Source organism: Carettochelys insculpta, chromosome 7 (genome assembly GCF_033958435.1).
Source record: "Carettochelys insculpta isolate YL-2023 chromosome 7, ASM3395843v1, whole genome shotgun sequence".
Taxonomy (NCBI): domain Eukaryota; kingdom Metazoa; phylum Chordata; order Testudines; family Carettochelyidae; genus Carettochelys; species Carettochelys insculpta.
In genome coordinates, this window is record NC_134143.1 from 2,423,541 (window position 1) to 2,449,663 (window position 26,123).

General features: G+C 53.3%; 2 non-coding genes across 2 annotated transcripts; both read left to right on the top strand.

Annotated features, from left to right (window-relative positions):
- The first annotated feature begins 5,995 nt into the window (after positions 1 to 5,995).
- On the top strand, positions 5,996 to 6,067 carry TRNAG-CCC (transfer RNA glycine (anticodon CCC)). The gene has a single exon. It is a non-coding gene; the product is annotated as a tRNA-Gly (tRNA).
- A 5,608-nt stretch (positions 6,068 to 11,675) lies between these two features.
- On the top strand, positions 11,676 to 11,749 carry TRNAT-AGU (transfer RNA threonine (anticodon AGU)). The gene has a single exon. It is a non-coding gene; the product is annotated as a tRNA-Thr (tRNA).
- Positions 11,750 to 26,123: the final 14,374 nt, after the last annotated feature.

The window sequence follows — 26,123 nt, forward strand, 5'->3', positions numbered from 1 at the left end:
GAGCTGGAGTCGGTTCCATGTCCATACTCTCCCACTGTCGGTTTTCCTCTCTCCCAAGAGCCCACTATTGTCAGCCTGCAAATGTCTCTCTTTTCTCCAACGTTGGTCTCCCTCTTCCTTCAGCCAGCACCACAAAATTGACCTGAACTTATTCAACCTAATTCTGTAGCACAGACATACCCAGAGGCACTTCACCTGGGCTGAATGGGATCTCGAGGTGCCACAAGAGTCTCTGCTAAAGTGCGGCCGTGCACGTTTGACTGAGGTCCCGGATTCCTGTTTCTATGACTTCCCCCCTTCCTACAGAGGGAGCCCTTGAGGCCAGAAGGCCGGGCAAGGAAATGAGGAGCAGAGAAAGCCAATGGAGCTGCTGTTGAGGGCCCTTGGGAGAGTTCTCCTGCTGCTCCTTCCTGTGTGAGGAGTGCCGTGCAGTGTGGGCTGAGGGTGACTGTCTCTCAGCTTTGGGAGGCTGGCTCCAGGGATCTCCGAGCCTCACCTGACCCGGGTCCACTAAGAAGCCTCTACCTCAGGCTGAGGTCGTGACTATGAAGCCTTCATCTGCCACGCGTGCTGGAGAGCCTGCCTGTCATGGGGTGCACTTGGGCATCAAGAATTTGGGTCATGGGGTCAATGCAATGGGGCGCAGAGGAGAACCCTCTGATCAACACCCTCTCTGGCCATTGGGGAAGGACTGGCTAGGCTGCGTGGAGGGCCTGGTCCTTCTCAGTCCCAGGGTGAAGGAAGTAGCTGAGTGATGGGAAGGAAGGAGGTGGCAAAGGCCGTTCCCAACGGCTGCCATCCACGCCCCTGTGCATGCTGGAGTCTCCTCCCATCAGGGCTCTAGTTTGCTCCCTGCCAGCCACTTGGCCTGTTTCCTTTCCCTCCTTGCCCCTCTGCCCATAGCAGCCAGGGAGGAGAGGACAGGCTACCTGCCCAAGGCTGCTGCCTGGTGTTTTTGTTTCCTTAACTCCAAAAGTGTTCCCTTCCTCCTGGAAAGGCTCTCCAGGCTGTCTGCTGGTCAGCACTCAGAGGGGCAGGGAATGCTGGGGCACCGGCCAGCCAGAGAAGCAGCAACACCTGCCAGCATAGAAGGAGATATTGTGTTTCTTCCTGTTTTTAGCTGGGGAACATTTGCAGGCGAGACAGCTGGATAACCAGTGCACCCCAGAATGTCAGCTGGGTCCTTCTGTCCCTCCCCTGAAATGCAAAGCACCCGGGTGGCGCTCACCCTGGCACACATGGATGGGCCACCCAGCCCCCAGCACCCCCAGCTCACAGCCTGGCTCTGACCCCCAGACCAGCCCCTGCCCCACTGCTAGCCCCAGCCCCTCCTTGCCAGGTCTCGCCACTCTGCACCACGGGCTGCCGGGCTGCAGGCGCCCCCCACAGCAGGCTGCTGGCCATGGCTCGGGGGCTCACGGGGCAGGAAGAGGCTGCTTTATGTGGGGTGTGCAGTGGTGTGCAGGGATCTGGTCCCAGCCAGGCATGGGCAGTACCAGGGCTGGATCTGGGCCGCACATACCTGCCTGGATTAGGGTAGGGATCGGGCCTGGGTCTCCCCCCCAAGCTTCTGCCCCTCATGTCCCCCCCACCTGGTCCCAGCCCAGGGGTGGTGACATCCCTTGGTTTTGGGGGCCATGGTGGAGAGATGGGCCTGGCCACCCCCACCGCCCCATAGACCCCCCCTACCTGTCCCCTGTCACCCAGCCCCCCAGAACCCTTCACCTGTCCCCCACCGCCCCACAGATCTCACACCTGTCCCTTGCTCCCCAGCACCCCATAAACCCCCCTACCTCTCCCCTGCCCCTCAACAGTCCCATATACAACCACCTGCTCCCTGACCCCATTCTTAGCCGCTTCGGGCTAGATGTGCTTCCCTTGTCTCTCAGTTACAGGGGCAGTGCTCACCACGCACTCCAGGGCTGGAAGCGTTTCCCTCCGTGGCATTCCCAGGGACCAGCTCTGGTGCCCTCTGACATGAAATGCCATGTGCCATGGGAGAAGGGGGCTGTACACTCCCCAGCTGCAGCACCAGGGAGGCAGAGTAGGGCAAGCCCCTCTCCCAGCCTGGCTTCCTGGATGCAGCATTGGGCTGAGTAGAGGACCCCAACCCTGGTCCCCAGCTGCAGCTCCAGGTGGGCCGAGAATACCCACCCTGCTCTGGGCAGCAGCGCCCAGCAGATGTGCTGCTGCCAGTGCCCAGAAACTGTGTCCCTGCCCTTACGTGCAGGTTTTTCCCTCACTGATACCGCTGGGCAGGAACTGCAGCAGAGCAGAGCATGGCCATGGATGGGCTGTGCAGCTCCCAGGGCCGGGCACCACAGCCGGGGAACAGGGAGCTTTGGTGCAGACCTTGCCCAGGTCCTTGTCTCAGGGTTTTCCATTCCACCGCACAGAGGCAACTGGTGAAGGGGGATCGGGGCAGCACTGGCCACATGCACCACAGCCCTGGGAAGGGCTGGAACAGCTGCTCCTCTGCCTCCAGCCCCGTCCCCTCCTGCCTTGCTCTGCCCCTTCCCTGCCCCTTCCCAGCCCCTCCTCCTCCTCCCGCGTTTGACGGTGGGTGCAGTGGGAGTGGGTGCTGGGGGGTACATGTGACCAGTGACAGGTCCCCCAGAGCTACAGGGGGGTGAGGCCCTGGGACCGGCCATGGGCAGGAGGTCAGAGCAGGGCACCAGCAAGGGCTGCCTGGCCTGACAGTGTGTGGGTCTGACAGGCTGAGGGGAGTCCAGGGGACAATCACTAACCCCTGGGCTGCAGGCAGTGAGGGAGCTGGGAGGGACACCCCACACTGCAGACGAGTTGTTCCCCCCCGGGGAGGAAGGGCTCGGGTGTGCACAGACCCACCGCCAGGGGAAGGGGGGTTGCTGGGCGCTCAGGCCATTACACCCCCAAAAGCTGCAGCTGCCGCTCTGGCCGAGTCCCTGGGAGCAGGAGGAGCGAGTGGGGCCGAGCTTTGGGCTCCAGGTCCTGTGTGTGTCTCTGCGCCCCAGGCACTTTCTCCCATCCCCGGGGTTCGTCTCCTCTCTCTGTGCCCAGCCCCAGGTGCTCCCCACTGGCGCTTTCTCAGGAGCTCCCCACACGGCATTTAAGGCGCCCAGGGGCCATGTTCTGCCTGTGCTCTTGTGCCAGGGGGAAGCGCCCAGCTCCGAACCAGGCAGCAGGAGAAAAAGGAACTTTCAATGGCCATTCTCTGGGCACCGCTGAGCAGGGGGCCCACAGGCTCCAGGGCGGGAGGGCCACAGGGAGATCTGCGGTGGGCCCTGTGGCTGGTGCTGCAGACTGATCTATTGCTGTGAGCGGCAGAGAGAGGGGAGTGTGACATTCCTACCCCCTGGGCAAGCGTCTGCTCCCTTCCTAGCTGTGCACAGCCCGGCCCAGCTGCTGGGAGAGACCAGGGCCCCTGAGCCAGCCTTGGGGACAGGCCCTGCTCACCCCAGGAAGCAGCACTGCAGGGGCAGGAGTGAGCACAGCCCTGTTGGGCCAAACCTGCCCATCCTGTGTCCCCAGCCAGCCAGCCAGCGAGTGGCAGAAAAGTTCCTGGCAGGGTTGACTGTGGGACATAGGAAAAGCTGGTAACCAGAGAAGATGAGGTGGTCGAGTGGTGAAGGTGATGGATTGTTAATCCCTTGTGCTCTACATACCTGGGTTCAAATCCCCTTCTCATCGACTCTTTATATTCTGCTTAGCTTTGTTGAGTTTCACCCCATTGTGTAATGTTACTTCCTGCACACCCCTCCCTGAGCCTGTTGCCTCCCAGCTCCTGTCCTGGGCAGGCTTCAAGCACAGGCCAACCCTGTGAGGCTGAGCTGAGCTCTGGCTGCCAGAGGTGGCAGTGGGATGATTTCATTTACCCTCACAGGGCCCAAGCAATCGTCCATGTCAGCCCAACAGTGCGACACTCACCTGTCTCCCCTGCAGTGCTGCTCCCTGGTGCTGAGCAGGGCCCCAAACACAGCCAGGGGTGTCGTACAATGGCAAGGAGGGGGCAGCCCTGGCTCAGCTGCCTCTGAGGGAAGGGCCTGGAACCAAGGCTGGCTCAGGGACGCGGGTCTCTCCCAGATCCTTGGCTGGGCACTGCACATCAGGGAAAGGAGCAGATCCCCTGTGATGCTGGTGGCAGAACACACACTGGTTTTGGGGTGGCCTAAGTGATGGCTTTGTTGGTGAGAGCAGCCAGGCTGGGGGGTCTTCATAGAAGTCCACATGTGGTCATGGTCCTCCCCTCCTCATTCATTGTTCTCCGGTGCTCTGTGGCATTTGCACCATCCCACAGAGGTGTCAGTACCAGCAGCCCCACCTCCAGGTGCCCAGAGGAGGACAGGTGAGCTGAGCTCCAGCCTGGGACTCTTCCTCTCACCTGCTGGCCCCGGACTTTTTTAGCCTGTTCTTGATGCTCCTTCCTTTAAGTGCCATGTGTGCAGTAGGAACAGCCTGGAGCTCCAGGAACAGGCACTAATCGTGTGGGCATCAGGAGAAGCTGTGAGACACACAACCTCAGAACTCATGTGTCTCTACACAGATTGGTAACCCTGACCTATTGCAGCTGTGTTGATGAGCCAGCCCAAGCAGAGAGCTACCTAGCTCCAGTGGGCCTCACTCATCCAGCAGGAGGAGAAAACACTTACTCAGGTGCACCTGTGGATAAAGAAGCCCAAGCACTGGAGAGACAGAGATTTACAGCAAACCACCACAACACCAGGGTGTCCCACTAAAATTTTAACTCCAATTACAGAATTCAGAGTCCTGAGTGCAGCCATTTACACCACGGGACCTGCAAGTTTTAGCTCTTCTGGGCACCTGTGACTCTTGGCTGGCTGGCACCCTACACTCCATGCTACCCTCCAGCTGTTTCACCTCTCAGGACACTCCCTCCTGCCCCATCTCTACCACTCTTCTCCCTTAGACATTGAGCCCAGCCCTTCTTGCTGCTGACTCCACCTGGCTGAAAGGTGACATTTCTCTGAACCCTCCAGAGTAAAGAGAAGAGCTCAATTTTCTTTTACTTTAACCAGCCTGCAGAGAATTAACAGAAAGAAGCTTGGCCGTGATTGTGAATGAATATCTAGCCAAGGGAGGACATAATGGCCCTGCCTGTGAATTCCCAGAGTAATTGACATCCTGTGTGTGCACACATTACAAAGTGTGTGGAGACCTTGCTGCTGAATGTGATATATCTGATAGACTCTGAATGAGCACGTTTTTTATAGAAATAAGACCTAAAATTACTCATATCAGTATGAACTGTCAGTTTTTCTGTGTAGCCAGATTTCCACTGAGGGAAGGGTTTACGAGGTTTATCCGCATTGGCAGATGTTGAGGGTTCATCTCCATTTTAAGGATCCCCAGAGAACAGAAATTCAGAGTGTGTTGGGAAAGGTGAGACAACCATTTTCATACAAGTGTCTGTCTTTTAAAGTGGGGGGCATGGATTTGAAAGAAGATCACTAGGTCTGAAGTTTAATAATCTACCACTGACCTCTACCCACATTTCACTCTTGCTCGATTCACCGATCTTTAGGCCCCTGTGTAGGACAAACCCTCCTTCCTCAAGCTCCTTTTTCTGTCCCAACCCAGAGTGGTTTCACAAATGGGTGGAGATTTAACTTTCTCTCTGATTGCACACACAGCTTCCCTCACTGACCTGGCTTGTCCCACTCACAGAGCTCCTGTCACTCAGAGAAGCAGATTTCCTCTGTGTGGGGGACATTTCCCTGCCTTCAGCTGGGAGAATCATCAGTAATTGTAAAGAAGTAGGGGAAAATCTACTGAAGGACATCAGCCCATGAATCAGGTGTGGCTGGGTTTGCATTCAGGGTAGGTAAGCCCTCTCTCTGGCACATATGAATATTGACCACCCCAGTGCCCTGTAAGTGAAGGATAACAGAGCTTCTATGATATTAATATGTCATAGATAATGAAAAAAGAACCATGAGTGGCAGAACACATGCTCAGAAATTCATATTTCTGGGTGTTGCCCATGTTGGTGAGAGAGGTGCTGGTGGTGTAGTGGTTAGCATGGCTGCTTCCCATGCAATTGGCCTGGGTTCAATTCCCAACTAGCACCGCTTTGCTTCTTACTTCCTCTTCCCCCAGCAAGTCCTCTGTTGGAACTAGAGATGGGATGATTTGCTCCTTGGTGAGATGGGGGCTGGTTGGTAGTTGTAGGCATCCATAGAGGATGGATCGCGCCCTTTAAAGTTTCAGTTGAGGACTTCATTTACAGTGTCTACTGTGACTATGAAGACCCAAATGAGAGTGACAGTCCCTGCTGCACTGCTTGCAGAGGTGGTGGGTGTCTGTTAAGTCATTATTGTGCACTCTCTTCTCCTCTGCTAGCTGTCTGATCCTCATCTCACCCTTCTGAAGGCCCTTGTGTAACCCCTGCCTCCATCTGCTGCGGTCATCTGCTAGTTCTTCCCAGTTGTCCAGCTCGATGTCTACCTCCCTGAGGTCTCTCTTGCAGACATCTTTGCGGGGCATCCGGGAGGTCTTTTGCCAGAGGCTAGCTCACCATACAGGATGTCTTTTGGAATCCTTCCATCATTCATCCTGTGGACGTGGCCAAGCCAGCGGAGCCGACGCTGCCTGAGGAGGGTGTGCATGGCTGGGATTCCAGCTTGCTCGAGGACGGCTGTGTTGGTCACTCTGTCCTTCCGTGATATTCCAAGGATGTGCCTGAGACAGTGCAAGTGGAAGACGTTCAGCCTCTTTTCCTGGCGGGCATACAGGGTCCAAGTCTCGCTGCCATAAAGGAGGGTGCTGAGGATGCAGGCTCTGTAGACTTGCATTTTGGTGTGAGTGTACAGCTTGTTGTTATTCCACACTCTCTTGCTGAGTCTGGACAGAGTGGTGGCCGCTTTTCCGATCCTCCTATTTAGCTCAGTGTCCAACGACAGGGTGTCAGTGATGGTAGACCCGAGGTAAAAGAACTCGTGGACGACCGCTAAAGTATAGTTGTCAATGCTGATTGATGGGGATTCAGCAACATCCTGACCGAGTACGTTTGTCTTCTTTAGGCTAATGGTAAGCCCAAAGTCCTTCAAAAACTGCTGGATCAGTTCTTCCCAAGCTAAAGGGCTTATATTATCCACATACCATTGGGCATCTGACAACTCCCTTCTTTTTTGTCTAAAATTACAGAGGTGATTTTGCGGGAGGGATTGAAGCACATGGAATTGCGGGAAAAGCTGAGCAGGATAACAGATACCCTACCAGAAAGCTGGTAACGTGCAAAAAGCTTTTGTCCCACACACCCAATGATGCCCTATTAAAGCCGGGAATGGCTGGCTGCACCTATCTGACATATAGGCATCTATGAAAGAGGAGTAATATCCCTCAAAGGGCACAGGATAATCTTCCTTGTGGGGAGCGGCAACATTTGCATGGCATTGAAAGATTGTCCTGTTGTTCTCAGGGAGGCTGTAAGGGGAGCAAGAAATTGATTTTCCTGTTTGATCCCAGGTTGAGAAAAAAATCATATCCCCTTACCCGGTTCGCCATTCGCCAGTCTTATTTGAATAGTGCCACACACCATGGGTCACAATCTATTGGAGACAGCTGCTTCCCCCTAAATTCAGCCCTGTCCCATTACAAACCCAGCCCCAGTGGCCCTTTCCCTCCACCACACTTAGCCATTGAGAAGCATTTGTTCTCACCATTCCCCAAGTGTCATTTCTTTTCCACGTCCTTTCAAGTGGATGAGGTCCTCCGGTTAGGTCTGAGGAATTAAGAGGAATTGCCATGAGGGGGATGCTAGCTCGTGAGTGAGCTGGGATGTGGCTGCAGACCCAACAATTAGAGACCTTGAGAGTCTGAGCTATCCACACTTGCTGCTGAATAAAAGAATTGTCATTGTCACTTCAGATTCCCCAGACCTTAAGACACCTGTAGCCGAGGATTAGGCTCCACCACGGACACATTTTGGAGGCAAGACCCTTTCTGGTTGTGACAACCTCTCTCGAGGGAACCGCAGTCACGGTTTTATGTCCACCAGGCAGCTGGCGCTAGGCTCGCTACTGCTTCTTCTCAGGTCCTGCTAGCTGCTTACTGTCTGCTTCTGGCAACCCTTATGGGGGCGTAGGTTGTAAGGTATTGCAGGCTGTTCCTCTGCGTCTTCTTCTGGAGCCAAAATTGGCTCTGCGGGGTCCCGAGGTGGTGCTTGGTCCGCTGGTGACGGTGCTTTCTGACACTGTGAAGCGTGAATCCATGCTGCCATGCCTGATAGCTTTACAGCTGTCTGGGTAATGAGCAGTTCCTGGCCTGGACCCTTCCAGCGGGGTTCCAAGGTGTGCTTTCAAAAGTGGTGTCGCACGTACACCCAATCACCTGGCTCAAGGGTGTGACAGGTGTCAGAGGTGGGTTTCCTTGGCCAGGCTGCTCGTACCTGTGAATGGAGGTGACTCAGCTTGCATCAGCCCCTTGCAATACTGTAGGAGCGTGCTGTGAGTCAAGTTTAGGTCTGAGACTGGGGTAATGGTAGCCATTGTTCACATAGGGCGTCCCGTAACGATTTCAAAGGGACTTAATTTGTGCGTTTGAGATGGGGATGATCGAATTTCCAGAAGGGCCAGAGGTAAGGCTATCTCGACGATGTGGCTGTATTTTCTGATTCATGGGCAGAGCACCTAGAACATCTCCAAGCTGTTTTCCAATGCATAAAGGAGGCAGGGATAACAGTTAAGGCAAAAAAATGTCAAATTGGCTTGAACAGGGTGACCTACCTTGGGCACCAGGTGGGTCAAGGCACTATCAACCCTCTGCAGGCCAAGATAGAGGCTATAATAAACTGGCCTGTCCCAAAGTCAAAAAAACAGGTTCAGTCCTTCTTAGGGTTGGCCGGGTATTACAGGCAATTGGTACCACATCACAGTGAGGTCGCCGCACCTCTAAGAGATCTAACCAAGAAAAACCCACCCAATGGGGTCAAGTGGACTGACCAGTGCCAGGAAGCTTTTAACCAGCTCAAGACGGCTCTTATGACTGAGCCTATGCTGAGGACCCCAGACTACGACAAGCCTTTCCTCGTCACCACAGATGCTTCTGAGTGGGGCGTAGGAGCAGTTCTGATGCCGGAAGGACCAAATCAACAACTTCACCCTCTTGTATTTCTCAGCAAAAAAAATGTCTGAAAGAGAGAGCCACTGGTCTGTCTCAGAGAGAGAGTGCTATGCGATTGTATGTGCTCCGGAGAAGCTAAGACCATATGTGTGGGGGTGACGCTTCCACCTTCACACTGACCACTCTGCTCTTCGATGGTTTCATTCAGTCAAAAGAACCAACAAGAAACTGCTTCGGTGGAGTATGGCACTCCCAGACTTTGACTTAGATGTGCAGCACATTTCAGGAGCCTCTAACAAGGCAGCTGACACCCCCTCCAAAAAGGAATTTCTGGACTCAAGTTCATAGGACATTCCCTATATCTGTGTTGGTACTTGGAGCATTTTGTTATTTCTCATGGAGTTGCTAAGAACGTAATGTGTGCATGTATTTATTTTCTATGTCTTATCTCAGACCTCCAGGTAGAAATCACAGCCAGTGTGGCCAGAGGCTTTCCAGCAATGTCTGTGATTTGGGGGGCGCGTCATGATCATGAGGGTTCGCCAGCAGCCTGGGAGTAAAAGGGTTAACCTCCTCAGCCAGGTGGGGTTGGCCTGTAGGAATGGGGGGTAAGAGTTGAATTTTGGCTCCTCCCTCTTCTGTTCTCTGTCTTTTCTTGTTTCTTCTTCCCAGCCACGAGGGAGAGACACAGAATATCTCCCTCCAAGAACAGCCCCTCCCATCTTCTGTGAGTGGGGAAAGTTCAGACAGATCCGTTCAGCTTTATTGTTTGCTGGTGTGGGAAGTGGGATCTGATGTCTGGGCACTTGTTAGAAATGGTCTTTTCCTCTCCTTGTAACTCAGTTCCAGGCCCATGGTGGAGACTTCCCATGTGTTTTACTTTGTGACTCTTCCATCTAGTCATGAGGCTCGCAGCACGAATATTGTTGGAACAAAATAAAAGTTCTCTCTTTTTCTTCTTGTTACCCTGGTATTGGTTATGCTGCTGCTGCCTTTAGGTAGCTTGGACCAAAGCTCCAGGCAAGTGGGCCTGCCCAGGGCTGGCAGGGAGTCAGGTGTGGGTCCTTGGTATCCTCCGCTCTGCAGAGGCAATGGGCAGCATCTCAGCGTGGGGATTTCTCCGGCGGGATAAAGGCACAACAGAAAGTTCCTCACCGGATGGGAACTCTGATCTAAAGCCCAAGTGAATTGCAGGCAGACAAAATCTACCGGCCCTGCCCAACCCGGCGCTGGAGGCTGGAGTGGCAGCAGTCGGATGGGGAACAAGGGGAATAAACCGAGGGACAGGGATTTTGTGCAAGTAGCAAACCCAGGCAGCAGTCAGGCCCTGCTGGGTGTACCCTGTACCTTGCTGCAGCGATAGGAGATGATTTGGACCATGTAACAGCCACAGACATTCTGGATGGAGCCAGCCATGCTGGACATGTTGACGACGGCCACCTTGCTGCAGCGCAGCCCTCTCTGGGGGCTTCCCTGGGCAGCCTGCTTCAGCAAGGGCAGGAAGGCCTGGGCAGGGGGGAGAGCAGAGCAGCCGTGGGGTCAGAAAAGGAACCAGAGTTCTGCTTGTGAGGCCGGCACCAGAATGGGGGTGGTCTCTGCTCTTCCCACTGATGCCCAGCCCCCGGCCAGGACAGAAGCAGGAGCCTCACCCAGGAAGGTGTTTGGAGCCATGGATCCTACTCATACCCTGGAGAGGCCAACAATGATCCCCAGTTCAGCTCCCTGCATTCACAGTCTTCATCCAAGGCAGATGGCGGGGGGGTCTGTAGCTCCCCACTGATGCCCACATGGGTCTTCCCATGGTCCACCTGCAGCTCTTCAGCAAGGAGGATTTGCCCAGGCAAGGGTACCCCCGACCGCGGCACTGGATGGTCAGGTACACACCCCACACGGCACAAACATCCGTGACATGGGGAGGGGCACCAGACACGAGCAGGAGCCCCACGACCCCAGCGGACCCTGACCTGCAACTGCCCAGTCACAGCCCCCGGCCCTGCTCAAAGGTTTCACACAGGGAAAGCTGTAAAGTCAGCCCCACCCCCAGGGAACAGGGATTTGCACTGGGCTGGTAATAGAGCAAAGGGGTTGTGTGGAGGGTCACAAGTGGGACTGAAGGGCAGAAGGAGACAGAAAGGCAAAATGTTCTTCTCGTTACGTTGCATCAAACACTCCCCCCGACGAGCTCCAGCTGGGGCAGCGCAGCCCATCCCCCCTCTGTGAGAGACAGGAGATAACTGTGCCCCAGAGCTGGGCCCTCCTCGCCCCACCCCTGGGGTGTGAACAGGGAGAAAGGAGGGAGTGGGGAGCACAGAGTGAAAGTGAGGGGGGGACTCAGGCTGAGGGAGCAGAGGACGGGCAGGACTCCAGGCTCTGCTGGTGGGATCCTGCACTGGGGCAGGTGGGGAGAGAGGAGGCTTCCCTCAGGCACAATGTCTGTGCTGGGGAGTGGGAAGGGCTGGTTGTGGGCAGTTCATCACAGTGGTTCAGCCCCACAAAAGCTCAGCACTTGATAAATTGGGTTAATAACCTTTAAAGGGCTCCAGGGCTGCTTTCTGGTTGAAGACACAGACTAACACAGACACCTCTTTGTCAGGACCCACAGCTCAAACAAGGGGGGCACCCTGGCTTAGGTGGCTAAAGCACCTGTCTAGTAAACAGGAGATCCTGGGTTCAACTCCCGGTGGTGCCTTGGGGAATGTCTTCAACAACATTTTCCTACCTGTGTCTGGGGAACAGAAGAGCCCTCCCTTGGCAATCCCGGCCATTGGTGGGGAAGGTAAAGGCTGATGGGAGAGGGGCATTAGGAAAGCATCCAGTCGCAGAGCAGAGCTCAGGCAAAGGGAGCTGGGACTGGTGTTGGGAAGGTGACTCCTCTGGCTGCAAGAGCAGAGTCTGATCCTCCCAGCCCTGGGCCTCTCTGGGGCTGTCTGTGCACACAGAAGGTGGCAGTGGGGCAGGGGGAGGAGGGAGAGTTACTCTCCTCTCACATCCCTTTGTTTGTCACTGACAAAACCCAAACAAGTGAGGAGGAAAGTCCCAGAGAGGCTCTGTGGCTCCCCTGGCCATGAACCTCCCAGGTACATGGGGATGAGGAAAGCAGCACCCAGTGGTGTCTGACCAAATATTTCTGGCTCCCTCTCACCTGCTTTGCAGCACCTCTGGGCTGTACTGGGAAGTTCAGAGCTGCAGGAGGCGGCTGCCGTCCTTCTGGAGGAAGAAGTAACAGACACTGACAGGTGGATGGGCTGAGGTGGCTGCAGAGGGGGCCTGGGGAGCATGGGAGGAACCCGAAAGCCCTTTGGCTGTTACTAAGGCAGGGAGGTGACACCCTTGATTCTTGTTATTCACCACCAGATCTGTGCAGCCCAGTGCTCAGCACTAAGTCCTGGGCCACTGAGCACGAGGGAATCCCGGTCACAGTGTGTGCTGCCTCCTGGCCCTCTCCAGACAGGTCAGTGCTAACCAGCTCCTGCAGCACTTTTGTGACACAGACACAATTGCCTGAGCCGGCAGGAGCTACGTTCTGCCCTGTCTGCGGGAGCAGCTCCTGCCCCAGCCCTGCCACTGCAGAGACACCCCACGCTAGTGAGCGACAGGGAGAGTCTCACTCCCAGGTGCACACACCCAGCTCTGCCCCCCCAGTGGTAATTCCCCCTCCCCCAGCTCCCCCAGTGCTGAACTGATGCACCAGCACTGCCGGGGAGCAGCCTGGGACCCCTCCTGTGGCTTCCCTTTGCTTCCCCTCGAAATGTCCTTGTCCTGCTGGGAGCAAAACCCCTGCAGGGACATGAATGGTGCAGGTGGGAGCGGGGCAGGATCCCCCCAGGCAGGGGCTGCACCCACAGGCTGTCTCTGTTCTCACCCAGCCCCTGGGCAGGACCAAAGTTTTCAGTGTGTGACGGTGCAGGGCAGAGGGAGGGGGAGGGCGGCTGCCAGTGGGGAGGGGTGGCAGGTGTGGGGGGAACCCGGCTGGGCTTGTGGCTGAGGGAGGAGGGGAAAAGGGCAGTGGGGGGGTGTCGGCAGAGTCTGAGGGGACAAGGGGATCAGGGCAGTGGGGAGGGGTGGGAGCGACAGGGTCTGAGGGACACACTGCAGGGCCCAGGACAGCGGGCGAGGGGCAGCCGGGGCTGAGGGGACCCCCCTAGCTGGGCTCAGAGCAGTGGGGGATGGGTGACAGAGGCTGAAAGGGGAGGCCAGGCTGGTGGGGGAGGGGAGAAAATCTCATTCAGGGGCCAGGGGCCCTGCAGCTGCCTGTTGCTCATTTCCAGAAGGCCCCTTGGGAGGCCCTTCTCTGCAGGCTGGAGAGCTCAGCTGGGCAGAGCCTGGTACTCAGAGCACCAAACTCGTGAGTCCCAGCCCCATGCCGGCCACTGAAGGGTGTTTCCTGTTGTCCTTCACCTGACCCCTCTGGGCAGGAGAGCAACAGAGATGAGGGAAACAGGCTGAGTGGCTGGCAGGGAGCAGGCCAGAGTCACCACCCCCAGCTAAGGGAGGGGCTGCAGCTGGGGTGTGGGCCAGGAGAGGATTCCCCAGTTCTTCAACACGGCAACACCCACCTCACACAGGAAGAGAAACCAGGAACCCAAGGCCAAGCGCACCAGCCGTCCCCACAGTGGCACAGGCTTTCTCTGCTCTGCATCACCTCCCCAGGCCTTCCAGCCTCACATCAGACTGTCAGGCAAAGCCTGAGAAAGGAAAGTGCTCCCTATAGCGCTCCTGTAGCTGCCTGCGATCACACAACGGTTAGTGCTCTGCATTGTGGCTATTACGATTTTGGTTCCAATCCAATCCAAAGCAGTAATAGCCCAGTGTTTGGGTCGTGCTGCTTTTACTTCACCAGGAGGATGGTGAAATACTGCAGTGCTTTACCTAGACGGGTGGTGCCATCTTCATCCCTAGAGGTTTTCAAGTCCTGGCTTGAGCAAGCCCTGGCTGGGATGATTTAGTTGGGGTTGGTCCTGCTTTAGGCAGGGGTCTGGAGTGGATGACCTCCTGAGGTCCCTCCCAGCTCTAGGATTCAATGATTCAAATCTCGTCTCCACAGGAATGGGCCTGGACAGCTCAGTGTCTGACTGGAGGAAGTGCCATGGGCCACATGCTAAGGAAGCCCAGGGCGGACAGAGGGGTCCTGGGAGAAAGAGCAGATCCAGGGAAGCAATGAGGGCAGAGTGCATGCTGCCAGCTGAGGGTGAGAGGTGCCCAGTGTGCAATACCAGCCTGTTCAGAAGTGGAAGGGTCATCTCAAGAGGGGTGAAGACCACCACTCAGGGCTCTGCTTCCTGCAGTCAGAGGCACCTGCTAAGGCTGCCTTGGGAAGCTCTCCAAGCTGCTTCCCTATTTCTTGCCATGTGAGGGCAGGGGGTGACATGCATACCATATGCAGGACTTTGGTTGAGCTGTGCAGGTGGGTTGAGGCAATCCATTTTGGCTGTGGAATTTGGCAGTGTGTCCACAGGTGCCCATGTAAGTTATGAGAGGAAGGCAGAAGAAGGGATTGTTTGGGACTTGAACCAAGGACTTCTCTCAGCCAAAGGAAGAATGATACCCCTAGGTCTACAAGCCACCCTGAAAAGGGCCTCCTCCAGAAACAGGTTTGAACAAACAGCCAGTGCTCAGCTAAGTGCTGCTTCCAAATTCACCTTTCCAAGGTCTCTTCACAGTCCTGAAGCAAGAAACCAACTTCACACTCTGGACAGTTCACAAACAAGACCGTGTGGGAGAAACACATGGGGACCTATCCAGGAATTATACAGGAAGATACCCCCAAGAGACCCTGCTCCAGAAGGTTACACAACGGAAGTTACAGCTGTTTGGGTGGACCTGCAGAATGAACGATGAACCAGCAATCACGCCCCTGGTATTTGCAGTATCAGACTGTTTCTGTAGGAGAGGCAGAGCCCACAGAGATTGGGTAGATGACACAGTAGATGGGTGCAGAGGTCGTTACGCAAACTGAGCCACTCCGCACTGGACAGGGAAAGATGGAAGGAAATCGTGAGGGAGGCATCGGGCAGCAACGGGCGCTGAGCTCATGGCTGTTGTTGATGATGACGGGCTCTATGAATTAGCTGGTTAAAGCAGGTGCCTTGTAAAGAGGAGACCCTACGTTCCACTCCCACGATTGCCTGGGTGTTGGGCTTTGCTGCACTTGGCTTTGGCCACTATAAGGCCACTTGCCTTTCTGATCCTTTTCTGTGACCCCTAAGGGCTATTCTGATGGTTTACATCAGGCAGGAGCAAACTTTCGACATCAGGACCCACTTTTTCTCCCTACAATCAGCTGAGACCCCCACCCTGGAAGGGATGAGCTGCGCTCCCTTGTTGAGCACAGGGGGGCTGGCGGGGGAGGCGGAGGACACCGGCTGTGTGTGATTGCCTGGGTCAGTGTTTCCCAATTTCACTTGGCCACAGAAACCTTTTAAACTTGAAAGATTTTCACAGAATCCCAAATAACCCTTTAACCCCTCTCAGCCCCAAATCTGCCCCCCCATCCCCAGGCTTAGTCCCTCTCAGCCCAAATCTGCCCCCCCAATCCCCAGGCTTAACCCCTCTCAGCCCCAAATCTGCCCCCCACATCCCCAGGCTTAACTCCTCTCAGACCAAATCTGCCCCCCCACCCCCAGGCTTAACCCCTCTCAGCCCCAAATCTGCCACCCCATCCCCAGGCTTAACCTCTCTCAGCCCAAATCTGCCCCCTCATCCCCAGGTTTAACCCCTCTCAGCACAAATCTGCCCCCCTCATCCCCAGGCTAAATCCCTCTCAGCCCAAATCTGACACCCGCACCCCCAGGCTTAACCTCTCTAAGCCCCAAACCCCCCCAAATACCTTACCCAATCTGAGGCTTGAATGTACCTCTGCTTCTCCAACTCTAGTCCGGAGGGCCCGGCATAGGACAACGCAGAACCTGCCTGACTCCCCTTCCAGCAGTGGCAGAGGAGTCAGCAGTGGCAGCACCCAGACCTGCAAATGATGCGTTAAGCCCCGTGCAGCTCTGGAGCCACAGGTTGCTGAACCCGACCGGGGAACCCTGACTGTCACTTTGGGGAACACCGATTGGGGAACACTGGCCGTGTGAGAGGTGACAAATAAAGACACGTCAGTGACAAGACTGGAGCTGAACTGAGATCTTTGGGAAGTGGGTGGAAGACGTCTCTGGTGAGCCCCAAAGTAGCCGTGCTGGGACTTGAAGCCTTTCATCGGAGCAGGTGTTTACTCCCTGGTGTGTGGGGGTTGCAACCTGGCACTTAGGGAACTGGCCTTGGGAGGGATAAAAGGGCTCAGTGTGCGGAAGCTGGTGTCACGCTGGAGAAGTGGTTCCATCTAAGGGTGGGCAGTTTGGACTCCCCAGAGACGGAGGAGAGGGAAACTGGGACAATGTAGAAAGGGAACTCCAGAGAGTGACCACATGGCCCTCTGGCAAACACCAGACACCAGTCTCTGGGGATAGGGGAGCTGCTCTCCTGTGTCAGGGCTTTTCCATGATAGGGGGCTGCTGCCTCATGATGAGGCCCCAGAGATGGATGTACCACAGCGAGATGAAGGGGAGCAGAGAATGGGGGATCCACAGCCCCCTAGTGGGCGTGTGTGCTGAGAATAGGGGCTGTGAAACATCCCAGGAGGGGGGCCAGAGAATGCAGCAGCCACCCCATGGCAGCGGTCCCTGGAAGTGGAGCTGTCATGTTGGGTAAAGGTGCAGCTGTCCCATGGAGGAGACTCCCCATAGCAGGAGCTTCCCCCTGAGTTGTGACATGCTGGTGAATGAGGCAGCTGCCCCATGGGCGGGGGTTTCCTGGCAGCAGAGTGACTGGCGGAAATAACAGCCTAAACAGGTGACAACTGTGGCAGCACCAGTGAGGGAGTGGACAGAGCTGAGGTCTCTGGAGAGTAGATCCCTGCTGTGTGGAGGACCTGCCCTTCCATCTTCCCCAGCCCTCCCAACAGGCCATGCATATTACAGTGACTCTGGTGGCATTTCAACCCACAGCCTTTGAATGACTGACCTTAACTCCACACAACCATGGCAGCTTAGCAGTCCAACTTGTTTTCCATTGCACCACAGAGCCCTGTGTGCTATACAGCACATCATGTCCTCTGGCACTCAGATGCCAGGGGCACCCAGCATATGGGGTCTCCTCCCTGACAGTCCTGGCTAAAGAGCCATCAACGCACCTCTCCTCCAGGGACTTAGCTCATTCTTTCATGCACCCAGCTGGGGTTGTGCCCTTCACAGCACAGTGACACACCTCTGAGACCCCAGCATTTAGGAAAACTATTCAAAAATGAGATTGATCCATGCAGGGCATAAGATTTTCAAGAGACAGACAGACAGACAGATTATTTTTTATGTTCCTTTATTGTTCCAGAGTCTTAGGGTGGATGACTTCTTTGTTTTGGTCTTCACTGACAAGTCTGAGGAAGGATTGCCTAACACAGTGAGTGCTAGAGGGAAAGGAGTAGGGTTAGAAGTTGAAATAGAAAAAGAACAAATTAAAAATCGATTCAAAAAGGAGATGTCTGCAAGTCACCAGGGCCTGATGAAATGCATCCCAGAATACTCAAGGAGCTGATAGAGGAGGTATCTGACCTTTAGCTGTCATCTTTGGAAAATCATGGGAGACAGGAGAGATTCCAGAAGACTGGGAAAGGGAAAATATAGTGCCCATCTATAAAAAGGGGAATAAGAATAACCCAGGAAACTACAGGCCAGTCAGCTTACCTTCGGTACCAGTAAAGATAATGGAGCAGGAAATTAAAGAAATCATCTGCAAGCACTTGGAAGGTGGTAATGTGGTAGGAAACAGTCAGCGTGGATTTGTAGAGAACAAATCACGTCAAACCAATCTGATAGCTTTCTTTGATAGGATAATGAGCTTTGTGGGTAGGGGAGAAGGGGTAGATGTGGTATACCTAGACTTTAGTAAAGCATTTGATACGGTCTCACATGATATTCTTTTAAAAAAACTGGGCAAATACAACTTCGATGAGGCTTCTATAAGGTGGGTGCATAACTGGCTGGATAATCGTACTCAGAGAGTAGTTCTTAATGGTTCTCAATCCTGCTGGAAAAGTATAAAAAGTGGGGTTCCGCAGGGGTCTGTCCTAGGACCGGTTCTGTTCAATATCTTCATCAATGATTTAGATATTGGCATAGAAAGTACACGTGTTATGTTTTTAGATGATACCAAGCTGGGAGGGGTTGCAGCTGCTTTGGAGGATAGGGTCATAATTCAAAATGATCTGGATAAACTGGAGAAATGGTCTGAGGTAAACAGGATGAAGTTTAATAAGGACAAATGCAAAGTGCTCCACTTGTGAAGGAACAATCAGTGTCATACACACAGAATGGGAAGAGACTGTCTGGGAACGACTACAGCAGAAAGGGATCTAGGGGTTCTAGTGGGCCACAAGCTAAATATGAGTCAACAGTGTGATGCTGTTGCAAAAAAAAACAAACCACACATGATTCTGGGATGTGTGAACAGGTGTGTTGTGAACAAAACACGAGAAGTCATTCTCCCGCTCTTCTCTGTGCTGGTTAGGCCTCAGCTGGAGTATTGTGTCCAGTTCTGGGCACCACAGCTCAAGAAAGACGTGGAGAAATAGGAAAGGGTCAAGAAAAGAGCAACAAGAATGACCAAAGGTCTCGAGAACATGACCTATGAAGAAAGGCTGAAAGAATTGGGCTTGTTTGGTTTGGAAAAAAGAAGATTAAGGGGAGACATGATAGTGGTTTTCAGGTATCTAAAAGGATGTTATAAGGAGGAGGGACAAAACTTGTACTTGTTAACCTCTGAGGATAGAACAAGAGGCAAAGGGCTAAAACTGCAGCGAGGGAGGTCTTGGCTGGACATTAGGAAAAAGTTCCTAACTGTCAGGGTGGTCAAACACTGAAATAAATTGCCAAGGGAGGTTGCATAATCCCCATCTCTGGAGATATTTAAGAACAGGTTGGATAGATATATATCAGGGATGGTCTAGACAGTACTTGGTCCTGCCACGAGGGCAGGGGGCTGGACTCAATGACCTCTCAAGGTCCCTTCCTGTCCTAGCACTCTATGATTCTGTGATCAGTAGATGCCAGTAAATATCCATTTCACTCCAGAAACTGAAATTCCAGTTTGGAATTACTGAAGGGCACAGACAGGGCCCAGAGGAATGAGGCGACGGGAGCCCTTGGCAGAGTTGGATTTCAGGCTGTGGAGTTCTGAGGGTTCCAGATGTGCTCTTGACAGTTTTGGTTTTAACGGTTACGAAGTTTGGAGTTTGGAATGGGTGTCTGCTGCCGTTCAGTAATTACTGTCTGAGCACCGTATTGTTTCAACTCCTCCAATGCAGAGCTTCCCACGGCTCTGCCCTTTGAAATGGATAAAACCTTCGCAGCTGGGAGTGTGTCAGGAGATAAATGTAAAATACTATAAATATTAATTCTGTCAGAACTATGGATTAAATTCACTGAATTCTGCCTAGGGCTGAATATCACCCCTTAGACACACCCAGTTCTGGCAGCTTATCAGGAGTGGGGGATTCTGGTGTCCACATGCAGCCCCAGTGACCTGCCACAGCAGCACAAGTGGCAGATTGCAGGCTGGGCGCCCAAGTATGGTCGGCTTTTCCCCAAAGCCCCCAGGGCTGCAATGACACCAGCTGGCTCTGCCCACTTCAGCCAAGAGCCGAGTCAGTTCCGGGAAGGGGAATGCCCAGTATTTGCTGCAGGCCGGGCCTAGTCTGAACTGAGGAAGTTGAAACCAGCCCTGTTCCCCAGCCCAGAGGGAGCCAGGGATGCAGTGAGCCCTGTGAAAAGTCTCCAGGAGGAAGCGACGTGTCCCGTCTGTCTGGAGCATTTCAAGGACCCCGTGATTACAGAGTGTGGGTACAACTTCTGCCCAGCCTGCCTCAGCCAGTGCTGGGGGGGGGCCCGATCCAGCCCCCTCCTGCCCTCAGTGCAGAGAGACTGTGTGGCAGAGACACCTCCAGCCCAACAGGCAGCTGCAAACGTAGTGGAACTGCTCAGAGGGCTGAGTTTGCTGGCAGTGAAGGGAGCCGGAGGGGACGGGGTGTGTGGGGAGCACCAGGAGGCTCTGAAACTGTTCTGTGTAAAGGATCAAAGCCCCATCTGTGTGGTCTGTGATGGACCCTGGGCTCACCGCGCTCACACGGTGCTGCCCACAGAGGAGGCTGCCCAGGAGCACAAGGGCGGGAAATTCAGTCTTACATTTAAATTGAATCACTGGCTAATTTGATTGGCACTTTCCTGACACACTCGTCATTCAGCCCGTGAAGCCTTCCTGGCGCAGGAGAGGCTGTAAGGAAATAACGGATCTCTCAGTGCGGGAACAGAGGCAAACTCTCCAGTGTCAAAGGAGAGCTGGTGTGGGGCACTTCCTGTGAGGTACTAAACCCTTCTGCAGGGCAGCCCCCGCTGGGGAGCTGGGGCCACTTGGGACCGAGGGGAAGGGGTTAAGGGACAGTGAGGCTAAATCCTAAGGGCGGTTTACGCCAGAGAGCTGCCTTTGGGCTGGAGGAGAGGGAATTGGGAACTGGAGTTGCTATCAGTGACTTATATCATAGAATTTCCTGATATTACCTGTGTTTCCATCTCAGTAGTTGTGAGAGACCCTGAGGAGACCTGGACTTTGTGCAACACACTTATACACACTTATACACACCTACACTTATACACCCTTGACTCCATCTGCTGGGCAGCAGACTGTGAGGTAAATTGGGGTAGTGACTGCAACCTCTGGTACATGGTGAGAAGGCTTCCACCCTCCCCCAGTGTCATGGTTCACATCACATCCCCTTCTAGGCAGTTTCTTTCTTGCATTGATATTGATTTTCTCAGCCAATACAGCAGCTCTCTCCCAGCTTGCACTGATGTCTTGGCCTTTGGTAGCACACGGCTGTTCTTGTTCTCCGATTTGGTGGAAGCAAAGACAGTACAAATGGATAATTCCATCCTCTTTGGAGTGTGGCAGAGGATTTTCTTCTCTTCGTTTCTATCCTCACTTGCCCAAGGAGGAGAGAAGAAAACTTTTCCCCAGCTGACTGTCCCCCTTCAGTGCTCTGCAGCTTCAGGGCTTTCTGCATTCGCTCCAGCTGTGCACTGGGCATGTACATGAGCTATGATTATCCAGGGGACGGTGAGAAATGTGGAGCTCGGTGCTCATCCGACTCACTTACACAAGGACAAGAGATGGAGAGTTCAAAAGTGTGATGGGAAAAGTGTCATTGAGAAGGGGAAGGTGATGGTTTGTGTCAAATAAACCTGGGGCTGCCGGAGGGGAGGTGGCAGCCTGGCTGGGGTGTCTGTGGCTGTCTGCAGGGCAGGCATGACGGTGACCCCCTGAACAGTATGGAACATACGTGCTATTGGGAGAAAGCTTTTGCACATGCTGGGGACAGGAGCGGAGCAGTCACTGAAGCAGGCAGCTTGTGCGCCATTACCTGTGCAGGGGCTCAGAGCTGGGGAGAGCAGTAAAGGTGGAACAAGCCTGCACTGCTGTGAGGAAAGGGACACTGAGGCAGTCCTACTGAGGAGTTTAACTCAGATTGCAAGAGGCAGAGTCCTGAGCTCTGTGCTTTACACCAGAGGACCGGCTGCTTGTGTATAACTGACTCTTCTCTCCCCCAGCTTACACGCTGCACTCTGCCTTTAGGGCTTGTTTGCATCTGCTCCCTCTCCTGGGCCTGGCAGGGCTGTGACTGTGCTGCTGGACCTCCTGTGCACTGGGGATGGAGCCTGGGAACACCACGTCTGCCTCTCCTAAGTGCTGTGGGTGCAACCAATGGCAAGAAGAGAATCCATTGAGGGTCTTGCATTTTGCTTTCCTGGTTTATTGAAGGGGTCCCTGGGTGGTGGCAGGAAACATTGAGCAGATATGAACATTGTTGGTTGGAAGATTTGTCTCTGTTTCTCCTCCTTGTGAGAAAGGCGAATTGGAGAAGCTGTTGCACCACTGCTACTGATGAAGTATTTAGAAGTTCTTCGTGCCCTTTGCTTGCCCGTTCTTCGAAGGGAAACTTGCTGATGCACTAGCTCCTGTGAACACTTCATAAAAGCACCAAAACACCAGTGTGTATTTTCTGCAGTGTCGTGGTTAGCACATTGGTTGAACTTGTAAATAATTGCTTGTTCTAAGCCAGGTAGAAACAGTCCTGCTACCTCTTCTGTGGGGCCAGCTCATTTCTGGAAGAATCCTTAAGAGCTCTGCCTTCTTCCTCATTGGTTTTTTTTTTCCTTTCATGAAACTTTAATATCTAAGGATGGGGGAGAATATGAGCCAATAAGAGCTCCCATCACTTGGGTGCTTGGTTGCCACCTCCTAGCAAAGATGATGATAGAAGAATTCCAACCCTCAGGGTGGCAAACTGGCAGTTTCTCCTTCATCCATTTCTTTTCAGCTAAAGTCAAAGCACGTCCCAGCATTAGGTCAGGGTGACTGTGTATAAAAACCTGCTGTGCTGAAGAATGGCTGTTTGGTGTTGAAAGAGTTGTGCTACAGTTGTGTATGGAAACTGTCTGCCTGACTCATAAAATATTAAAGAAAATTAGTGGCTCAGGAGCATTCTTTCCAGCAGTGTCGGGATGGCTGCGTGGTCTAAGGTGCCAGATGTAAAATACTGTCTTTCCTTTCCCTGGATGTTCTGGCCTCCAGAAGGAAAGGTGGGTTCAAATCCATTTCCTGAGGCGAGTGGCTTTCTCCACATGCTGAACTGGCCTTGATTCAATGCCTCACCGAACAGCGCACCAGTGGTTGCTTTGGATTTCTGTTAGATCAGGGGCAAGAGTGAGGCAGAATTCAGATATGAACCTCTCGGGAGAGTGAAGGTGAACCTCCCACTCTGGCAGTGTGACCACACAGTCAAGGGGCCAACACCCACCATCTGCACCAGGCTTCTCTTCTCTGCTCTGAGAACTGCATGAATACCAGCTCTGTAATGCAGCACAGGAGCTGTGTCACCAGCCCCACCGGGTAGCTGAGCCTTGGGTTAGTTGGCTGGTGTCAGCCTGTGGCCAGAATGATGCCACGGGAAGGGGAGGGAGACACACACCTGTCTGTGGTGCCTCCAACGCCCTGGGGGTGTGGAAGGGAAGGGAGAAAAGAAAACAGGCTGAGTCCCTCTCTGCTCACACAGGGGATGGGAACTGCTGTGGAGATTTCAATAGCATCAAGGGGCTCAGAAAGAGCCAAAGGCATTAACTTGATCCCATCAAACTCCCTTTTACACTTCCCTGTTTCCATCCCTCCCCTATTGCTCTGCCTGTGGCTTTTAAAGCTGCTCACCCAGCTCAGGCCTTCCCCCTCCTTAGCCACACAGGGGCAGGCTGAGCCTCAGGCTGATCAAAGGCAACCAAGGGAACAAGGGATCAAACCCTCCCAGACACACAATCCCACCTGACACCATCACAGAAATCACCTGCAATCAGCATCAAACAGCAAACACCCAGCGAACTCACTTCACTGCCACCAAACCACAGTGCACTCACTGGCACCTCTCCAGCAGCGCCTTCTGCTGCTCCCCCTCTTACGCTCCCCTGTCTCAGGCCCCTGGCCAAGACTCCATGTTAAGTCACCAAAATTGTTCTGTCCCAAATCAGGCCTAGTTGGCAGACAAACGACTGGGGGGTCCCAGCCACCGTTCCCCTTTTGCAGCCTTACAAAAAGAGACTTGGGGAGAAAAATCACCTACTTGAGCAAGTTCCATCTTTGTGCTGCAGCCGCCGTCGGTGTTCCCTGTAAGCTGTGGGCTCGTGCGAGTGCTCAGCAGAGTTTCCAATGCTCCCCAGCCCGTTAGCAGAGCATCCCCAGCTCGGTTTCTTGTTTCAACTGATGGTGCACATTTGCTCAGTCACGAGTGTGCATAAAATGCATTCCACACCTGGATGGAAAAGGTCAGAGGGAACATTGACCCCCCAACTCCTGGGACCCGACACCATTTTCAACCCAACCTTGAAAAATGGCCTCATCAGATTGGGTTGGGCCAGAAAGAGCCGGATCATCGCTTAGTAAATAATATTTGCAGCCCAAGGCAAAGGGCACAGACCAGGCTTTCACCATTTGGGGCCGGAAGACCATGAGCATCAGGATGCCTGAGCTGGGTCCACAAGATCCTAAAAGATGAGTTGCCTTGATTTTAGCCAAATACGACCACCACCACCAGCTTCGGCTGAATTGGAAACACCACCTGGGAAGTGAGACAAAGACCTTGTCTATATTACACCATTAGGTTAACATCAGCTGCCCTGCACTGACCTAGCTGTGGAAGTGACAACGATTCCTCAGCTCTCATCCCCTATTAGCCCTCCTCTACTTAAGATACCTTGATGACATTATTATGATTTGGATTCATGGTATAGAGATTCTAGAAGAATTCCACAGAGACTTTTACAATCTCCACCCCACCATCAACTTATGCCTCGATTACTCCACGCAAGAGATACATTTCCTGGACACTGCAGTACTAATCAAGGCTGGTCTGATCAGTACCACACTGTACCGGAAACCCACTGATCGCTATACTTACCTACACGCTTCTAGCTTCCATCCTGCACATATAACGAGATCCATTGTTTCCAGTCAAGCCCTTAGATATAATCGCATTTGCTCTGATCCAACTGACAGAGACCAAAAACTACAAGATCTCTACAAAATATTCATAAACTTGAATTTCCCACCAGGAGAAATAAAAAAAAACTACTTGACAGGACCAGACGAATACCCAGAGACCAGCAACTCCAAGACAGGCCCAAAAAAGCCAAGAACAGAACACCACTGGTCATCACCTACAGCCCCCAACTCAAACCACTGCAATGCATTGTCAAAGACTTACAACCTCTCCTTAATCGGGATGCCACACTCCAGAAGGCCCTTGGTGACAGGCCTGTTCTCTTCTCCAGACAACTTCCCAACCTTACGAGGATTCTGACCAATATCTAGAGTCTATCCCGCAGGAACACCAGTTCTGGGACTTTTCCTTGCAACAAAGCCCACTACCAGCTTTACCCACATATCTATTCTGGAGATACCATCACTGGACCTAACCAGAGTATTCACAGAATCACAGGCACATTCTCATGTTCCTCTGCTAACATCATTTATGCCATCATGTGCCAACAATGCCCGGGTGCTTTGTATATTGGACAGACTTCAAACTCTCTGCGACAAAGAGTTAATGGGAACAAAACAGACATCAAAACACTCCTGATCCACAAAACAGTTAGTCTACATTTTAATGGAGTGGGCCATTCTGTTAATGACGGAAGAGTTTGCATCTTATTGAAAAAGAATTTTCAGTCTGCTTTGGAAAGAGAAACTGCTGAACTCTCTTTCATATTCTAATTCCACACAGTAACACTTGGTTTCAACCAGGATGCGAATTTTCTGGGACATTATAGGGGCTCTTTTGCATACTTGGTTTAATCTAATTCTTGACCCTCACCCCGCCCTGCCACTCTGCTCTCTTATTTGCTCACATTGATAGTTTTTTTCTGATTTGTCAACCTTGATTACTGTTTTTGGTTCTCTGTGTCTAAAATATTGAGTCTGTTCTGGGCTGGCTCTGGTCTGAAGAAGTGGGTCTGTCCCACCAAAGCTCACCTCATAAATTCTTTTGTTAGTCTTTAAAATGCTACTTGACTGCTTTTTTGTTTTCATTTCAATTGGTGCCTGTTGATTTCAGTGCCTCTCTACTTTCCTTTTACATCACCTGCACAGCTGGCAAGAAGGAACTAACCTGTCAGAGTCCTCTGTGCCTGATACCTGTCACATGAGAGCCTGTAAGAAAAGTGGCAGATTGGGGAAGTAAAAGGGAGAGGGTTTGATTGACTCCAAAGGGCGCTGTATGCTAATCAGGAGGGGTGTGTCTGCAAACAGCCACATGCGACCACCTCTGATACACTGCGTCCCAAAGCGGGTGAATTGGGCTTCAGCGAAAGGGGTGGTTGATTTTAGACTTTTGTCCCTCAGTTGGAGGAGGGTGGAAGCAGCTGTTTGAAAACGTTCCCCATGGGCAGGAAACTTGTGCCTGTTCTGCTGGGTGTGCAGCTGAGGAGTATGTGTTT